Consider the following 10,764-nt stretch of genomic DNA (forward strand, 5'->3'; position numbering starts at 1 on the left):
TAGTTACCATATAGTGCAACAATGATTTCAGGAGTAGATTCTTTAAGGCTCCTTACCCATTTAGCCCATCCCCCCTCCCACAAACCCTCCAGTAACCCTCTGTTTGTTCTCCATATTTAAGAGTCCCTTAACTTAAGAGACTCTTAAAGAGTCCGTATTTAAGAGGCTCTTAAAGAGCCCCTCCCTGTTTTTATATTATTTTTGCTTCCCTTCCCTTATGTTTGTCTGTTCTGTGTCTTAAAGTCGTCTATGAGTGAAGTCATATGATTTTTGTCTTTCTCTGACTAATTTTGCTTAGCATAATACTCTCTAGTTCCATCCACGTAGTTGCAAATGACAAAACTTCATTCTTTTTGATTGCCAGGTAATACTCCATTGTATATATGCCACATCTTCTTTATCCAGTCATCCACCAATGGACATTTGGGCTCTTCCCATACTTTGGCTATTGTTGGTAGCGCTGCTATAAACATTGGGGCATGTGCCCCTTTGAAACAGCATACCTGTATCCCTTGGATAAATACCAAGTAGTTCAATGCTGGGTCATAGGATAGTTCTATTTTTAGTTTTTTGAGGAACTTCCATACTGTTTTCCAGAGTGGCTGCACCAGTTGCATTCCCACCAGCAGTGCAAAAGAGATCCTCTCTCCACATTCTCACCAACATCCGTTGTTGCCTGAGTTGTTAATATTAGCCATTCTGACAGGTGTGAGGTGGTATCTCATTGTGGTTTTGATTTGTATTTCCCTGATGATGAGTGATGTGGAGCAGTTTTTCATGTGTCTGTTAGCCATCTGGATGTCTTCTTTGGAGAAGTGCCTACTCGTGTCTTTTGCCCATTTCTTCACTGGATTATTTGTTTTTTGAGTGTTGAGTTTGATAGGTTCTTTATAGATTTTGGATACTAACCCTTTATCTGATATGTCATCTGCAAATATCTTCTCCCATTCCACTTGTTTCTTTTAATTTTGCCAATTGTTTCCTTCGCTGCACAGATTTTATTTTGATGAGGTCCCAATAGTTCATTTTTGCTTTTGTTTCCCTTGCCTCTGGAGACATGTTGAATAAGAAGTTGCTGCAGTCAAGATCAAAGAGGTTTTTGCCTGCTTTCTCCTCGAGGATTTTGATGTCTTCCTGCCTTACATTTAGGTCTTTTATCCATTTTGAGTGTATTTTTGTGTATGGTGTAAGAAAGTGACCCAGGTTCATTCTTCTGCATGTCGCTGTCCAGTTTTCCCAGCACCACTTGCTGAAGAGACTGTGTTTATTCCATTGGATATTCTTTCCTGCTTTGTCAAAGATTAGTTGGCCATACGTTTGTGAGTCCATTTCTGGGTTCTCTATTCTGTTCCATTGATCTGAGTGTCTGTTCTTGTGCCAGTACCATACTGTCTTGATGATTACAGCTTTGTAATACAGCTTGAAGTCTGGGATTGTGATGCCTCCTGCTTTGGTTTTCTTTTTCAAGATTGCTTTGGCTATTTGGGGTCTTTTCTGGTTCCATACAAATTTTAGGATTGTTTGTTCTAGCTCTGTGAAGAATGATGGTGTTGTTTTGATAGCTATTACATTGAATATGTAGATTGCTTTGGGTAGTATCAACATTTTAACAATATTTGTTCTTCCTATCCAAGAGCATGGAATCTTTTTGCATTTTTTTTGTGTCTTCTTCAATTTCTTTCATAAGCTCTCTATAGTTTTCAGTGTATAGATTTTTCACCTCTTTGGTTAAAATTATTCCAAGGTATTTTATGGTTTTGGTGCAATTGTGAATGGGATTGATTCCTTGATTTCTCTTTCTGTTGCTTCATTGTTGGTGTGTAGGAATGCAACTGATTTCTGTGCACTGATTTTATATCCTGCAACTTTGCTGAATTCATGGATCAGTTCTAGCAGTTTTTTTGTGGAATCTTTTGGGTTTTTCATATAGAATATCATATCACCTGCGAAGAGTGAAAGTTTGACCTCCTCCTGGCTGATTTGGATGCCTTTTATTTCTTTGTGTTGTCTGATTACTGAGGCTAAGACTTCCAATACTATGTTGAATAACAGTGGCGAGAGTGGACATCCTTGTCTTGCTCCTGACCTTAAGGGGGAAAGCTCTCAGTTTTCCCCCATTGAGGATGATATTAGTGTTGGGTCTTTCATATATGGCTTTTATGATCTTGAGTTATGATCCTCCTATCCCTACTTTCTTGGGAGTAGGAATCCAAGAAACGATGCTGTGTTTTGTCAAATGCTTTCTCTGCATCTATTGAGAGGGTCATGTGGTTCTTGTCCTTTCTTTTATTGAGGTGGTGAATCACATTGATTGTTTTGCAGATATTGAACAAGCCCTGCATCCCAGGTATAAATCCCACTTGGTCGTGGTGAATAACTTTTTTAATGTATTGTTGGATCCAGTTGGCTAATACCTTGTTGAGGATTTTTGCATCCATGTTCATCAGGGAAATTGGTCTACAGTTCTCCTTTTTAGCGGGGTCTTTGGTTTTGAAGTCAAGGTAATGCTGACTTCATAGAAAGAGTTTGGAAGTTTTCCTTCCATTTATGTTTTTTTGGAACAGCTTCAAGAGAATAGGTGTTAACTTTTCCTTAAATGTTTGGTAGAATTCCCCTGGAAAACCATCTGGCCCTAGATCCTTGTTTTTTGGAGATTTTTGATTACTAATTCAATTTCTTTACTGGGTATGGGTCTGTTAAAATTTTCTATTCCTTTCTGTTTCAGTTTTGGTGGTTTATGTTTCTAGGAATTTGTCCATTTCTTCCAGATTGCCCATTTTATTGGTATATAATTTCTCATAATATTCTCTTATTATTGTTTGTATTTCTGCTGTGTTGGTTGTGATTTCTCCTCTTTCATTCTTGATTTTATTTATTTGGGTCTTTTTTTTTTTTTTTTTTTGTTCCCCCTGGCCAGGGGTTTTTAAATTTTTTTTTTTTTTTAAAAAACCTCCTTTTGTTTTCATTGTTCTGTTCTATTGTTTTTTTTTTTTTTTATTTCGATAGCATTGATTTATGCTCTAATCTTTATTATTTCCTTTCTTCTGCTGGTTTAGGGTTTTATTTACTGTTCTTTTACCAGCTCTTTAAGGTGTAAGGTAGGTGTGTATCTGAGACCTTTCTTCCTTCTTTAGGAAGGCCTAGATTGCTATATTCTTTACTCTTATGACTGCCTTTGCTGTGTCCCAGAGGTCTGGGGTTGTGGTATTATCATTTTCATTGGCTTCCATGTACTTTGTAATTTCCTCTTTAACTTATTTGTTAGCCCATTCATCCTTTAGTAGGATGTTCTTTAGTGTCCAAGTATTTGTTACCCTTCCAAATTTTTTCTTGTGGTTGGTTGATTTCGAGTTTCATAGAGTTGTGGTCTGAAAATATGCACAGTATGATCTCGATCTTTTTTTTAATTAATTAATTATTTTTTTAATGTTTATTTATTTTTGAGAGAGAGTGAGACAGAGTGTGAGCAGGGGAGGGGCAGAGAGAGAGGGAGACACAGAATCAGAAGCAGGCTCCAGGCTCCGAGCCATCAGCACAGAGCCTTATGCGGGGCTGGAACCACAAACCATGAGATCATGACCTAAGCCAAAGTTAGACGTTCAACTGACTGAGCCACCCAGGCACCCCTGATCTCGATCTTTTTGTACTTGTTGAGGGCTAATTTGTGTTCCAGTAAGTGATCTATTCTGGAGGATGTTCCATGTGTACTGGAGAAGAATGTATATTCCACTGCTTTAGGATGAAATGTTCTGAATATATCTGTTAAGTCCATCTGGTCCAGTGTGTCATTCAAAGCCATTGTTTCCTTGTTGATTTTCTGATCAGATGACCTGTCCATTGCTGTAAGTGGGGTGAAAAAATTGAAGTCTCCTAGTATTATGGTATTATTATCAATGAGTTTCTGTATGTTTGTGATTAATTGATTTATATATTTGGGTGCTACCACATTTTCAGCATAAATGTTTACAGTTGTTAGGTCTTCTTGGTGGATAGACCCCTTAATTATGATATAATGCCCTTATTCATCTCTTATTACAGTCTTTATTTTAAAATCTAGATTGTCTGATATAAGTATGGCTACTCCAGCTTTCTTTTGTTGACCATTAGCATGATAGATGGTTCTCCATCCCCTTACTTTCAATCTGAAGGTGTCTCTAGGTCCAAAGTGGGTCTCTTGTAAACAGCATAAAAATGGATCTTGTTTTCTTATCCTTTCTGTTACTGTATGTCTTTTGATTGGAGGACTGAGTCCATTGACGTTTAGAGTGAGTACTGAAAGATATGAATTTATTGTCATTATGTTTCTTGTAGAGTTGGAATGTCTAGTGATGTTCTCTGGTCCTTTCTAGTCTTTATTGCTTTTGGTTTTTATTTATTTATTTTTTGTCTTTTCTCTCCTCAGAGAGTCCTCCTTAAAATTCCTTGCAGGGCTGGTTTAGTGGTTATGAACTCCCTTAATTTTTGTTTGTCTGGGAAACTTTTAATCTCTCCTTCAATTTTGAATGACAGACTTGCTGGATAAAGACATCTTGTCTGCATATTGTTCCACTTCAGCACATTGAATATATCCTGCCACTCTTTTCTGGCCTGCCAAGTTTCTGTGGATAGGTCTGCTGCACACCTGATCTCTCTTCCTTGTAGGTTAAGGACTTTTTTTCCCTTGCTGCTTTCATGATTTTTTCCTTGCCTGAGTATGTTGTGAATTTTCTAAGTTGTTGTTACTTTCTAAGTGTCAAAAGAAAACAACTATGAATCTAGAATTTCATACCCAGCCAAATTATCATTCATGACTGACATATAAGACATATAAGACATGTCCATCATTTAAGACCAAGTGCTGAACAAGGAGAATTTACCACTAATAAGCTCTTATTCAAAGAAAAGCCAAAGGATAAGAAGAAAATTTGATCCCAGGAAGTAGGAAATGCAAGAAGTAACACCAGAGTAGAGGACTATGAGCTAGGATTGGTAAATAGGAAGCCTTTCCACCAACGACAGCAAAACTTGTTGCAGGCTGAATGCACATTGCTGGCAGTTCCCTTGGCTGTAGAAGTGACAAGAAGTCAAACACACTGGAAACAGAAAGAAAAGCCCCTTCCTCCTGCAGTGAATCTCTGGTGCTCTCTACTGACACAGTTTAACATTACAACGTGTCAGCGGGTAAAGGAAAAAATGTTTCAGGGTCCAGCTCCAGGAGCACAAAATGAGACAATGCACTCGGTGGGTTTGGGGCAACAGGCAATGAATTGGTAACAGGCATGGCAATGAATGAACAAAGAAACTGGTAAACATAGGTAAATCTAAACAAGCACCATGTGACTAAAATAATAATAGAAACTACTAATTTTGGGGCTATAGGGTGAGTCTGGCAGGCTGGTCTACCAGTGCTCCTAACCGTACACACAGAGCACCTGCTGCACTCTGGATCTTCCTCTCCCCTGTTGGTTTTGGGGTAGGGGTGGGTGGGTTGGTGATGAAGTTGCTCTAGGAGGGGTTAGGAAAGCTATCCTGGTAAGAGTTCACCATATGTGAAGCAAAAATATAGAGATCTCCAAGGAGAAATAGACAAATTCACAATTATTTTTGGAAATCTCAAGACCCCTTTCTCAATAATCAATAAGACAAGTACATACAAAATCCGCAGAGATATAGCAGACTTCAACAACACTATCAAACAACTTGACCTAATTGGCATTTATAAAACACTCCATCCAATGACAGCAGAATAAACATTTCTTTCAATTACAGGGGTTATTTGATCCATACCATCAATATTCTGGGCTATTAAACAAGTCTCAATAAACTAGAAAGTATTCAAGTAATGGAGAGTGTGTTCTCTGGTCACAGTGAAATTAAATTAGGAGCCTGTAACAAAGATTTCTAAAAAATCTACAAATATCTGGAAACTAAATAGCAGGCTTCTAAGTAACCCATGGACCAAGGAAGAAATGAACAAGGAAAATTAGAAAGTATTTTGAACTGGATGAATATGAAAACACAACATACCCAAATTTTTTCTTTTATGGAGAAAAGCTTCAGGGAACTATCAGTAGAAGCAATGAGAATGGATACTGGCCAGAAAAATCAGGTGACCAGCGTAGTCTATGACACCGATTTTAGCTATCACTCCTAAGGAATCAGTCCAAGAATGAAGTCTACATGTGTAAAGATATTCATTTCAGTATTGCTTATAAAAGGATTTGTCAAAACGTGTATGTCATTATGCATTCACTTAAGATGATATGTTGAATATAGCACAACTTGGGATAATGCATATGCTATAACATGAAGTGGATGGGGCGCCTGGGTGGCTCAGTCAGTTAAGCGTCCAACTCTTGGTTTTGGCCCAGGTCACGATCTGAGAATCTTGAGATTCTCTCTCTTCCTCTCTCACTACCCCTCCCCCACTTGCTATCTCTGTCTCTCTCTCAAAGGAAACAAATAAGCTTAAAAATTTTTTTTAAACTTAAAAAAATAACATGAAGTCAATAAAAGCAGTCTACAAAAGGACCAGCATACGATAAATACAAATTTACACAAAAACTTGTAGTTGATAAGATAATGGAGAAAAAACACTAACAAGAAGATGGCTTTGGTTTTAGAGAAGTGGGATTATGGTTGATTCCCTTCTCATATTCTCCCGACTTCTCAGGAATGTAGTCATAACACAATGTTGACTGAGGCTTTTCCTGTTGTATCAAAAGTTTGGCTAAAAGCTCCACTTTCTGCAAGAGCCTCAATGAATTGCCAGACACAACCCAGTCCTGTGTTCATCACTCCATCACCATGCACTTGTAGACTGTTTGAAAAGAATTGAGATATGGAAAGGACGTTCATTACATTGGAGAATTCATTGTTTAGTGTAGGCTTCGTGCCAGGAGAGAGTAATGTGCTCTTCCCCTTTCGGTGAGGGAGGGGAATGGGTTCTCCCTGGCCTCTCACCTGTCAAGTGGAAGAAGCTCTAGGAGAACAGTCAGAGAGGCCACACAGAGAGATTTGTGCTGAGCTGCAGCAATTCTAGGCCTCCCTGCCCTGGCCCAAGGATGCAATCAGACAGGCGCTCCAGGATCGACTGGGAGATTGACATGTTACCCTCAAGTTTGGGATGAGTGAGACTAGTGTCTCCTTCCCACCTGGGGAATACTTAAGGCAAGAGGCTGACCAGAGAGGCCCCTGAAGGCAGGGAGAGCAGACAGGGTAGCGGCGAGGCCTGCATTCCCATTTGGTGTTGCAAAGATATGTGTGGATGCTGCATGTACATCCTGCCGATTCAGATAATGCAATGAAACTTGACTTTGCTCCTTGGTTGTTGAATGGATCATTCTGGCTGTGGTGTGGAGAGCAAATTGTCAGGTGGATGTGTGCAGGTGTAGAAATCCTTCATGAATTTCCCCTGGAATATAGTGGGGGCACGTTGATCTTCAGGGTGTTTCTTTTTGAGATCCAGAAAGGTTTCTTATATTGTACTTCTGGATATTGCCTCTGTTTTACTGTTTCTTCTGTAGAAACTCTTTAATACTTGCAGACATATCTTTGTAACTCATCTTTGTTCCATAATTATCCTAATTTTCTTTCTTCTTCCCTGTGTCCCGCGAATACTTTAATTTTTATGGAAGGCCCATTGTGCCCTCTACTGTCTCCACTTCAGGTTATTTTTGACTACTGTGGTAAATGTACTTTGTTGGCTTAAATGCATTCTTCCCTCAGTCTGTTATCGTCACATGATCTGCTTTGTCCTTTTGTACTTGACTGAAATCACAGAACAGCTATTTAAAAACATTTGCCTTTCCAAATACAGGCTTTTCCTCTGAAGCTCCGGGCCACCGCTCTCTTCTCATGAGCTGCAGATACACGTTGGGGCGCTGGCCCTGGAAGTGCTGGCCTTGATGGACTGACAGAGTGGCAGAGTTAATGAGGGTGTTTGCACCGCAACAGGATGATGATGACCTTGATGTTGGTGGTGGGGAGATGATGAGTTGGGTGATAATGCTGAGGGCAATGATGCACTGGGGAAAGGGTGACATTTTGGGAGGGATGCCAAATGAATGTGGAGGTGAATACTAACAGGGCGATGTGGCTGTGGTAAGGTAACGTCTGATGAAAAAAACAGGTGATGGTGGTGGTGGAGGGGAAGGTGATTTGGGCAGGTGCTTGTTGGCTGGTGTACACGCTCAGGATAAAGTCAGGTTGAAGTTAAAGCAGGTTTCTTCAGATGCCTCTGAGGGACACTGGGTCACCTCTGATCTTGCTGCGTAGCTGCTGTGGCTGGCCCAGCTGTCTAATGAGCTGAAGTTCTTAATGGTGTTCCTTCCATGTTCTTAAACACTGAATTTAACAAGCTCCCCCAGGACTTCTCACGTCAGAGCAACTCCGCTGTGGCTTAGCCAGACCACAACCAGGAAGGAGGACTCCTGGGGCAGAGGGACCCAGGGGTGGCTCCCAGGAACTGGGGAACAAAGTTGGAGACTCACAGCAGGAGGGGGAAAGAGGAAGAGCAATCAAGACATTACTTTTGGCTTAATTGAGATGAGAAAAGTTTAACTCTGTATAACCAACAGTTCTTATATCCTCCTGGGAAACATCAGGCTAATGCAGAGCTGGTGGGGAATTCTCAGTAGCTCAATGTCTGGAGCCTATGATTAAGTTTGGGAAGTCATGCACACAGTCCCAAAGCAGGCCCCCAGACTCAGCGGGCATACGCTGCCTAAGAAGCTTCTCTCCACCTTGAACTAGCCTTGACATGTAAGTCAGTCACCGAAGATCACTGCTGTTAGCCTTATGGGGGACAGTGATAGCCCAATTACATCAGGAATCTCTCAAGTACTTTTACTGCTACTGTTTGTAATTTCTTTTTACTTTAATTATACAAGTGAACATCGATATATTCATTATAAACATTTAAACAATACAGATAAAGAAAAGTTCCTTTTGATTCTCTCTTCAATACTAGTCCCCTTAAATCTGCAAAAATCAAAATACATGGTAAAGATATATTGTTAACAATTTCATCATATGACTTTTGACAATTTGGGGAAATTGGGTAAATGAACTGAAAAATGCCCTAAAGGAAGAAAGAAGAAAAAAATATATGGCCACTTGAATAGTTGCAGAAAAAACATGTACTAAAAGCTAATACAATATTTCTTTTCTCCTGGCTTTTTAATTTAAAACAATTTTTTAAAAATATTTTTTAAAGTTTTTTGAGAGACAGAGAGACAGAGCATGAGTGGGGAAGGGAGAGAAAGAGAAGGAGACACAGAATCTGAAGCAGGCTCCAGACTCTGAGCTGTCAGCACAGAGCCCCACACGGGGCTTGAACCCACAAACCGTGAAATTATGACCTGAACCTAAGTCAGACACTTAACTCACTGAGCCACCCAGGCACCCCTTTTCTCCCAGCTTTATTGAAGTATGGTTGACAAATAAACATTGCATATATTTAAGGTCTACAATGTGATGTTCTGATAGTGGTTACTACTGTCAAGCTAGTTCTCTTCTAGTTCAACCAAGGTCTTCTAGTTTCTTTTTAATTTTTATTTTATTTATTCTTTTTAAGCAGGCTCCACACCCAATGTGGGGTTCAAACTCACAACCCTGAGATCAAGAGTTGCATGCTGTACCCACTGGGCTAGGCCAGCCAGATGCCCCCCTCTTCTGTAACTTACGGTGAATGAGGTGATTTGAGATCTTTCTTATTTTTAAATAACCTTTTTTTTTTTTTTGCGTTCTGTGAATTTTGATGTGCTCTGTTTTTTGTGTTCATTCCTCTCAAGTATCTTCTGTTTTCCCCTGTGATTTCTCCTTTGACCTATTGGTTGCATTAGAGTGTATTATTTAATTTCCACATGTTGAAACTTAATTCCAATAGTAGACAAAACCTTTGCACTTGCTCTGCCTTCCTTCCCTCCTCAGGGCCCTCACAGATCATGCAGGACTCCCAGGAACAATAATGGAGAGTGAGGGTAACAGGAGGTCAGTCATGGCTGCCTTCCTGAGGGGGTGGACCTGAAATTTAGGGCAGACTTAAAGACACAAGGGAAGAGGGTCTTCAGGTGGAGAGCATAGAAGGTGCAAATGAGGGAGAATAATAAATGTACAGGTGACTTACTTCCTATACACTTGGCACAGTCTTAAGAGCTTTCTATTTGTGAACTCCTTTTACCCTCCCTACAACTCTATGGAGCAGGTTCTAGTTTCCTGATAAAAGGCCTGGAGGCCTGGAAAGGTTTCTGAAACTTGCCCAAAGTCACAGCTGGTAACTGTGACACTAGGGATTGAACATATGCAGTCTAGCGCTAACCCAGAGAAAATATGTGGCACAGGAGGGCATGGACCTCTGGGGAGTAGTCGGGGCTCCAGTCAGGGGGTCTTGAGTACTAGGTGATGGGAGTGCAGACTTGATACTCAGTCCCTGGGGGATTTAAGGCACAGAGAGTTCGTTGGAAGTCATTGGATTTGTCCTCCTGGGAACTGGGGCCCCCGTGAGCACAGTTTCAAAGGAGAGCTCCTCAGGCTTCTGGCCCATCCCTCACACAGAGCCTGAGAGCAGGTAAAGAGCAGTGGGAGTGGGGACGGTGGTCCATGGCTTTGGTGTCTGCTCCTCTGAGGCATCCTTTCTCTGCTTGCTCTGGTTCTCTCGACTTTCTACAAATCTGCACATCTGCAGGTCCCTTCATGCCTATGCTCTTTGCTCTGTCCTATCCTTTGTCCACTTCTTCTTCCCCAACTCTGACTTGCTCTCCATCCAACTACCTTTCTTTTCCC

This window comes from Panthera uncia (genome assembly GCF_023721935.1).
Source record: "Panthera uncia isolate 11264 chromosome C1 unlocalized genomic scaffold, Puncia_PCG_1.0 HiC_scaffold_4, whole genome shotgun sequence".
In the NCBI taxonomy this organism is placed as follows: domain Eukaryota; kingdom Metazoa; phylum Chordata; class Mammalia; order Carnivora; family Felidae; genus Panthera; species Panthera uncia.